Source organism: Amblyomma mixtum, chromosome 1 (genome assembly GCF_055824585.1).
Source record: "Amblyomma mixtum isolate Tamu chromosome 1, ASM5582458v1, whole genome shotgun sequence".
Lineage (NCBI taxonomy): Eukaryota > Metazoa > Arthropoda > Arachnida > Ixodida > Ixodidae > Amblyomma > Amblyomma mixtum.
In genome coordinates, this window is record NC_143012.1 from 138,592,336 (window position 1) to 138,600,252 (window position 7,917).

Genomic DNA, 7,917 nt, shown 5'->3' on the forward strand with positions numbered 1-7,917 from the left:
ACGCCGGGGAGTGGGAGCGGTCCAGCGTCCGAGCCTCGACCGCCCCTCCGAAACGGGAACACTGCTTCGGGGCACAGCGCGCACCGCCGCAGCTGCCGCCCCTCGTAAAAAAAAAAAAAAAGGAAAGGGACGGACGGTCCTCGCAGAAACAAATAGAAAACAATGAAAATGGCGCCCGCTAACACTTGGGCATCCTGACTTGTTTGACGCCCTCGTTAAACAGAAGCACACGCAAAAGAAGAAAAAAGAAATTCATAAGCACTCAAACAAGCACAGGGGGTACAATTTTCATAAACTGCAATGCACGTATATGGACAGACATCAAACACTGTTTTGCTGACACGGTATAAAGCAACACTCATTTAGATGCACAAAAAGACGAAACATTGGTTAAATGCGACTTCCTGCCTCGTTCAGGTAGTTTTTTCTCTCTTTTTTTTTTGTTCCTTAGTTTGGCTGAAACCTTTCGGGAGGTCGTCGCGTTCTCTGCGGTCGAGCACTAAAGCAGGTCTCTCCCGCGTCATCGCACGCGTTATCTTCATCTTCCTCGTCCGAAGTACTGTCGTCGTCATCTCTGGTGCCGCTCTCTGTCATCGGCCATCCCTTCAGCTGCGACACGTGCGCAGTCGTCGCAAATTGTTTCTTGCCTCGTCTTTCCAAGTCAGCAATTCGAAAGGTGTCCGACGGCAGGACTTCAGTTATAACAAGCGGTCCTCGGTATCTCACTTGTGTTTTCGTCGGTTTTCCTGTTTGCTGAGGCGCTCTTTTCATAAAAACCACCTCTCCCACTTCATAGAGCTTTGCGGGGAAGTGTCGGCGGTCGTATGCTTGCTTGCTCTGCTGCTGCTCGTTCAAAATCCGAGCTCTAGCGTTAGCCTGAAGTTCGTTTGGGTCTTCACGGGGATCTGTGGTTACGTTTAACTGTTGCAAGGCTGCAGCGTAGAAGTCTGGCCTGTAGCCATGCAGTAGCTCGAACGGCGTTTTGTTCGTGGATTTGTTTACAGCATTGTTCATGAAGCTCTCTGCTTGCGTTATCCGTTCATCCCAGTCACGATGGTCAGCATCTCTAATCAATGTTGTGATGACCGGCAACACAGTGCGGTTAACCCTTTCCACTTGTCCGTTTGCCTGGGGATGGCGAGTGGAGTTCAGAACGTGTTTTATTGCCCTCTCGTTGCAAAACTTCTCAAACTCCTTTGATGTGAAGCAACTCCCACGGTCTGTTATCACCGTCGCCGGTAGTTCCCTCTCATATATTAGTTCTTCGAAAGCGCGAAGAACATGTTTCACAGACGTGTCTCGTGTGGCGAATATCTTCACAAACTTGGTCAGGTTGTCGACGACAACGAACAAAAATTGATTTTTCCTCTTACTCCTCACGAAAGGCCCCAGATGGTCCATATGCAAGACCTCGAACGGCCGCCTTCCGGGCGGGATGGGGTGAAGAAGTCCTGGTCTCTTTCCTCCTGGCACTTTGTTGTAAATGCATTCAAAGCATTGAGCGATATGCCTTCGCACATATCGGTGCATCCTAGGGAACCAAAACATTTCCTTGATTTTTGCAACCGTTCTGTCAGTTGAAAAATGTCCCTGCAGGTCGTGGCACCTCACAACGACTGCCTTCCTCATCGACTTTGGCACGACGAACCTGCCAACTTGGCTTCCACGGTCGGTTCTCACAAGTTTAGCGTTGTCGAGTGCGTAGCCGTCAACCCTTGCAGTCTCTTCCTTCGTGCGTTCCTGTTTCGGTTTCTCTAAAATCTTGATTATTTCTCTCAGCTCCTTGTCACCTCTCTGGATAGCCAGTATCTGGTCGTCGAATGTCCCAACCGCAAATACCTCCAGCTTGTCATCCATTATTGCACCCAAGGTGTCTTCGGCAGGTTCCAGAGGGTTTCGGCTGCGTTCCCGGTCGGTGTTTCACAGAGAAATCAAATTCCTGAATTAGGTCGTACCAGCGGGCAATTTGTGGCTTCTGCGTGCGTTGCGCGTTCAGGTACACGAGAGCCTGGCAGTCTGTCACGACGGTGAAATGTATTCCCAATAGGAGGGACCGCAGTCTGTCGACAGCCCACACAATGGCCATCAGCTCCAGTTTTGATGAGTGGTAATTGCTTTCAGCCTCGGTCGTCTTCTTACTCACGCAATACACAAGCCGCCATTTATCCTCACCTTCCTTTCGCTGCAAAAGTATGGCTGCCAGTCCCTTTGAGCTGGCATCCGTGTGAAGCTCTGTTTCTGCATTCGGGTCGTACAGGGCAAGAACTGGGTCAGTTGTAAGTAAACACTTCAGCATTGAGAAACACTCATCTTGCTCTTCTCCCCAGTCGAATTCCGCGTGCTTTTTTGTTAGCCGTGTCAAGGGCTCAGCTATGAGCGCGTACCTGTGAATAAATCTTCTAAAGAAGCCCGTCAGCCCTAAGAAGCTTCTCACTTCATGAACATTTGTCGGAACGGGAAAGTCTGAAATCGCTCGCACCTTGTTTTCTCCGGGGTGAACTTCTCCTCCCTTCAGGCGAAATCCCAAGAAATCGACGATTTCCCTTCCAAAAGCGCACTTCGATAGACGCAGGGTCAGGTTTGCGCCTCTAAGAGCCTCTAGCACCCTCCTCAATCTGATGATCAGGTCTTCCCAGTTCTCGGCGGGAATCAGAACGTCGTCGAGGTAGCAGATTGCTACGTTTCCCTTGAGTGTGCCCAAAACTCTGTTCATGAGGCGCTGGAAAACCGCCGGAGCGTTGGTGAGCCCGAATATCATGCGCTCAAACTGCCCTGTTTCGTCAGGAGTTATGAAGGCAGTCTTCGCCTTTGCACTCTCGGAGAGTGGCACTTGCAAATAGCCATGTGCGAGGTCCAACACGGCGTACAGTTTGGCTCCCGACAGTCTCTCGAGCTGGTCGTCTATACTTGGCAAGGGATATTTCTCCTTAACCGTCTGTGCGTTTAGCCTGCGGTAGTCGACCACAAGCCATTTTTCTCCGTTCTTTTTCTTGACCAGAATCGCCGGACTCGCGTACGGAGAATGGGTCTCACTCACTACGCCTTGCTGCTTCCATTCCTGGACGATTTTTCTCATTGTGTCTCTCTCTTCCAAGTTCTTCTTGTAGGGACGCACTGCCACTGGCGAACTTCCCGGGACCTCCTGGATGTCCATCTCGAGCACGTCTGTGCATCTCAGCTCCTCGAGGCTCATCGCAAAACAGTCTCGATAGTCGTTGAGCAGCTTCACCAGCTCTGCCTTCTGCTCGGCGGTGACGCTGTCTCCGACGTCAACCTCGTGCTTAAGAATTGGTCGTCTTTCTGAAACCAAACGCACTTCCTCGCTCTTTTCCTCCACTTCCTCTAATTCCATATCGCTCGGGGACCCTCGATCCGCTTCGGCTATGTCAACCGGCACCGCGCGCCCAAAAAGGTGTCCTTTTTTGTTAACCGTTCTTCCGCTATCGATCGGACAAAGTGGCAGCGTGACTTCACCGCCTACCATATCGACAAGCACGTCCTGCCCCAAACGACTTACAACAACTGGTCCCGTTAGGTCGCTGTGTGTTGTGAGGGTAACCCAGTTGACGGATTCACCCTCAAGCTGGGCGTCTTCCGAAGTCACGAGCCGCAGCCGCCCTGCAGGAGCTGCCTCGAGGTGAGTGAATGGGCATTGATTCCTGTGCCAAAAACGAAAGCAACCGTCCGCGCTCCCATACGCGACATGTGGAAGTTCTGTGAAGGTCCTTCCTATAATCACATCAATGGATAGCGCCTCGTCCGCGACGACAACAACAGGGGCAGCCCTCGCGACGACGCCATCTACTTCAAGGTCTGCGTTGCAGGTCCCAATGGTGCGCGCAGCCGGGGTGTTTGTGTTTCCAAACCCGTAGAGCGGTTTTTTCTCGGCCCTGTGTTCGACGCCACAGCGGGCAGCAGCGGAAGCACGCATTATGCAGCTTGAACTGCCGGTGTCCACCATCCCAATTAATTTCACCTTCCCATTGACTGTCACATGTTTTAGCAGGAGCCCTCGCCGTGCAGTACTGGGCTCCTCAACTACGGTAATCTGTTGCCCGCAGTGCCTCTGGGTGTGCCCGGTCTGCCCACAGCGTAAGCATGTTACCTCGCGCTTCGGCTCAGGACAATCCCTGGAAATGTGCCCAAAACGGCTGCAGTTGTAACACTTGGGCTCTCCCTTGTCATTCCGGAGGGGCGGTCTCGTGTCCCTCATCGTAGGCCCTTTTGGAACTTCGGGGTATCCTTGCCTTGCAACACGCTTGGGATGTGTGTAGCTCGTCTCAAACCCCATCTCATGTACGCGTCGTTCCTGTCTCTGTTTTTCCACTCTCTCATAATCTTGGATGTCATGAATGAGGTCGTCCTCATCGTAGTGTGTGCGCCCCATCAGCATTGAGCACAGCTGACTCGACCTCAGGCCAATCAACACCTGCTCACGGGTTTCACTGAAGTCCAGGTGGGCCTCGGCGCACAAACGTACTTTAGCGTGAAAATACACGCTCGTGCTCTCATTTCTTTGTTGCACGCGTTCCTTCATTCGCTGGTATCGATCTGCCGCGCTCGACTGGCTTATGAAGGTCCGGCGGAATAGGTCTTCGAACTCCTTCCATGACTTGATGCGCGCTCGACGGCTTCGGTACCAGTCTAATGCCGGTGGCTGCTGTGATAAATTTTATCACAGCCAACTTGATGTTTCAGCTATCCTGCCAGCTCATCGCTTATCAAGCCGTATCAACCATCCTAAAACAGTCTACCCTCCCCCAGCACAGACTACAGCTCATCTTCGCTCATTCTTCGTGCAAACTGCTCGAGACTGGAACGGCCTGCCATTCGACTCCGTGCACCACTCCGATCCACTGCACTTCAAGGCTGCCATCCAATCTTCCATTAGTGACACATTCAGCCCATCCCTCATGTAATTCCCCATTCCTGGGGCATTTGAGGTATTGATAATAAATAAAAAATAAATAAATAAATGTGATTTAGCTGTTTCGAGCTTAAATTCTGGAGGCCAATTGTGTAGAGTCGCCGTCCCATTTAGAATTTCGAGCCAATCGCAGGCAGATTCTGAGTCTCTGTCTGCGGAGAAGTCTTTGATTGATTTGCTCATGTCGGGCATTATCTGGAATGTCGAGACGGTTGGCTGAGGTGGTATGCTTAATTTCTGCAGAAGCTCATTGATAATGTCATTCTTCTCATTCACCATCTTTAACAAATCTGCCATAGAAGGCGCACTCTCTCCTTCAGCCATGCCTCTCCTTTTAACTACAGTTCAACAATCAGCAATTTACATCCGTCACACTCTGATTCAAACAACAGAAAACTCTCAAAACACACGTTAAGCACACAACAAAATGAGGCGATTTGCACTAGCTCGAGTAGAATTAAACTTAAAACAACAACGAACATAAAGAGGCAAAACACAAAGTAACCAGCAAGATTACGCACAATTATATCTTGTCAACTTAAACACCGGGTAGTTCGACAAAATTAGATACACACTGAAATGTCTGCACAGTTATTCTTGAAACAGAAATTTCGTTCAGTAGTTAAAATCGTTCAATTTCGGCGACGAACGTGATCAGTCCGCTCGGAGTAATTTCGCTTAGTTCGCACACTCACGTCCCGCTGTTCCGTAGAGCGTCGTCGCTCGTCGAGTTTGGGGATAGTCGATCTCGTCGTTCTTCACGCTTGCATAGGTTTGCTTGAAGGTTGAAGATCCCGTGAAGGTTGAAAATGTCGTGCAGGTGGATAATGGCACGCAGGTTGAAGAATGCCGTGCAGGTGGATAATGCCGCGCAGGTTGAAGATTCCCACTTCTGAAGTATGTTAGCTTATTCGGCTAACTAATATACAATGAAGGAATATTTATATATGTAGATAGAAAGAAGGACTATAAATTACACTTAAGAATATGCAAGTTTAATATATACACAATGTACAAAGCCTACTTATACACACACTAAGAACAAAGTTCCGCTCAACGAACCGCACGCGCACACGCTCGGACACACACTACCGCACCGAAAAAACCCGTCTCGCTCGTTTTCCGCTCTTCTTCTGGGCCCCACAAAGGGCATCTGCTCTGTATCAAAGTTGACACTCTCACAGTTACAAACACACAAATACGCTCAGAAAACACGTAAACACACAGAGAAAACATTGTGGGTTTTTTGCGCAAAAGACACGACACAAAGGAACGAGGTAGACAGGACAAGCGCTTACTAACAACTCAGGTGTTTATTGACATAACATTTGCTTAAATACAGCAGCTGCTCTTATCAAACACGAAAGGGGAAAGAAGAGACTTAGCATACATATATCAGATCAGCACAGATCCTACCATCGCACGAGTGAATGCATGTTTCGAGCTCTAATTCTGCGCAAGATAACTGATTTCTTTTTTTGAGAGCAAAATTGAAGCATTGCTGACACACGAGTTACCCGATTTTCCTATCTCATTGGCCTCAATTATCTCTCTTCCAAGTTGTGTCTTGCACCGGCGCAGTACTGAAGTTTTTTCGAGCGCGGGAGTGCAGTTGCGGCAATTCCGAATATGGTCAATCATTTTGCTACCTGACTTGTTCTTTACATCTCTTGCGTGCTCCCTCAGCCTTTCATTAAGGCACCTGCCAGTTTGGCCAATGTACTGCTTACCACAGGCAAGTGGTATCGAGTACACAACGCTCTTTTTACAGGCCACGAATCGCTGCTGGTGCCGCTTCGAACAAGCGACGGCCGTATCCTCCGCATTCACTCTCTTGCAAATCTTGGAGAGTTTTTCAGGAGCGTTAAAAACCACTCTAACACCAGCCCTAGCACCGATCTTCTTAATATTATGCGAGATTCCGTGAATGTACGGAATGACCGCCACTTTCTTCCAGTCAACTTGGTCGGGTTTGCTGGCTGGTTTCTTCAGCAGGTTCTCGGCAGTGAAAGCCAGCAAGGCCGTCTGGCAGCCTGCGCTCGAAAGGCGCTGCAACTGGAAGTCAAAGCTGCGTCCTACCAAATGCAGGCAGGACTTGCTCAGAGCGTTGGAAAGGCACGATTTCACAATGCCTCGTTTCACGGCTTTGGAGTGTGCCGAGCTGAAGGGAAGCAGGGGCTTGTTGCCTCTGGGCTCAAAGGCCCAACATACGTGTTCACTTGAAAAATGAAGCCCTATATCTAAAAACCTGATGCAATTATCTTCCGGTAACTCGTGCGTCAATTCTAATGGTGCTAGGCACTCTGAAAACGTCGTTAGATGCTTATGTACACTAGCCGCGACACTAACGTTTTAAAGGTTTTTAGATTTGTTGATGATTTCATTGTGTTCGTGGATTGTGACAAAGATTCTTTTTCGGCTAGTGTACATAAGCATCTAACGACGTTTTCAGAGTGCCTAGCACCATTAGAATTGACGCACGAGTTACCGGAAGATAATTGCATCAGGTTTTTAGATATAGGGCTTCATTTTTCAAGTGAACACGTATGTTGGGCCTTTGAGCCCAGAGGCAACAAGCCCCTGCTTCCCTTCAGCTCGGCACACTCCAAAGCCGTGAAACGAGGCATTGTGAAATCGTGCCTTTTCAACGCTCTGAGCAAGTCCTGCCTGCATTTGGTAGGACGCAGCTTTGACTTCCAGTTGCAGCGCCTTTCGAGCGCAGGCTGCCAGACGGCCTTGCTGGCTTCAACTGCCGAGAACCTGCTGAAGAAACCAGCCAGCAAACCCGACCAAGTTGACCGGAAGAAAGTGGCGGTCATTCCGTACATTCACGGAATCTCGCATAATATTAAGAAGATCGGTGCTAGGGCTGGTGTTAGAGTGGTTTTTAACGCTCCTGAAAAACTCTCCAGGATTTGCAAGAGAGTGAATGCGGAGGATACGGCCGTCGCTTGTTCGAAGCGGCACCAGCAGCGATTCGTGGCCTGTAA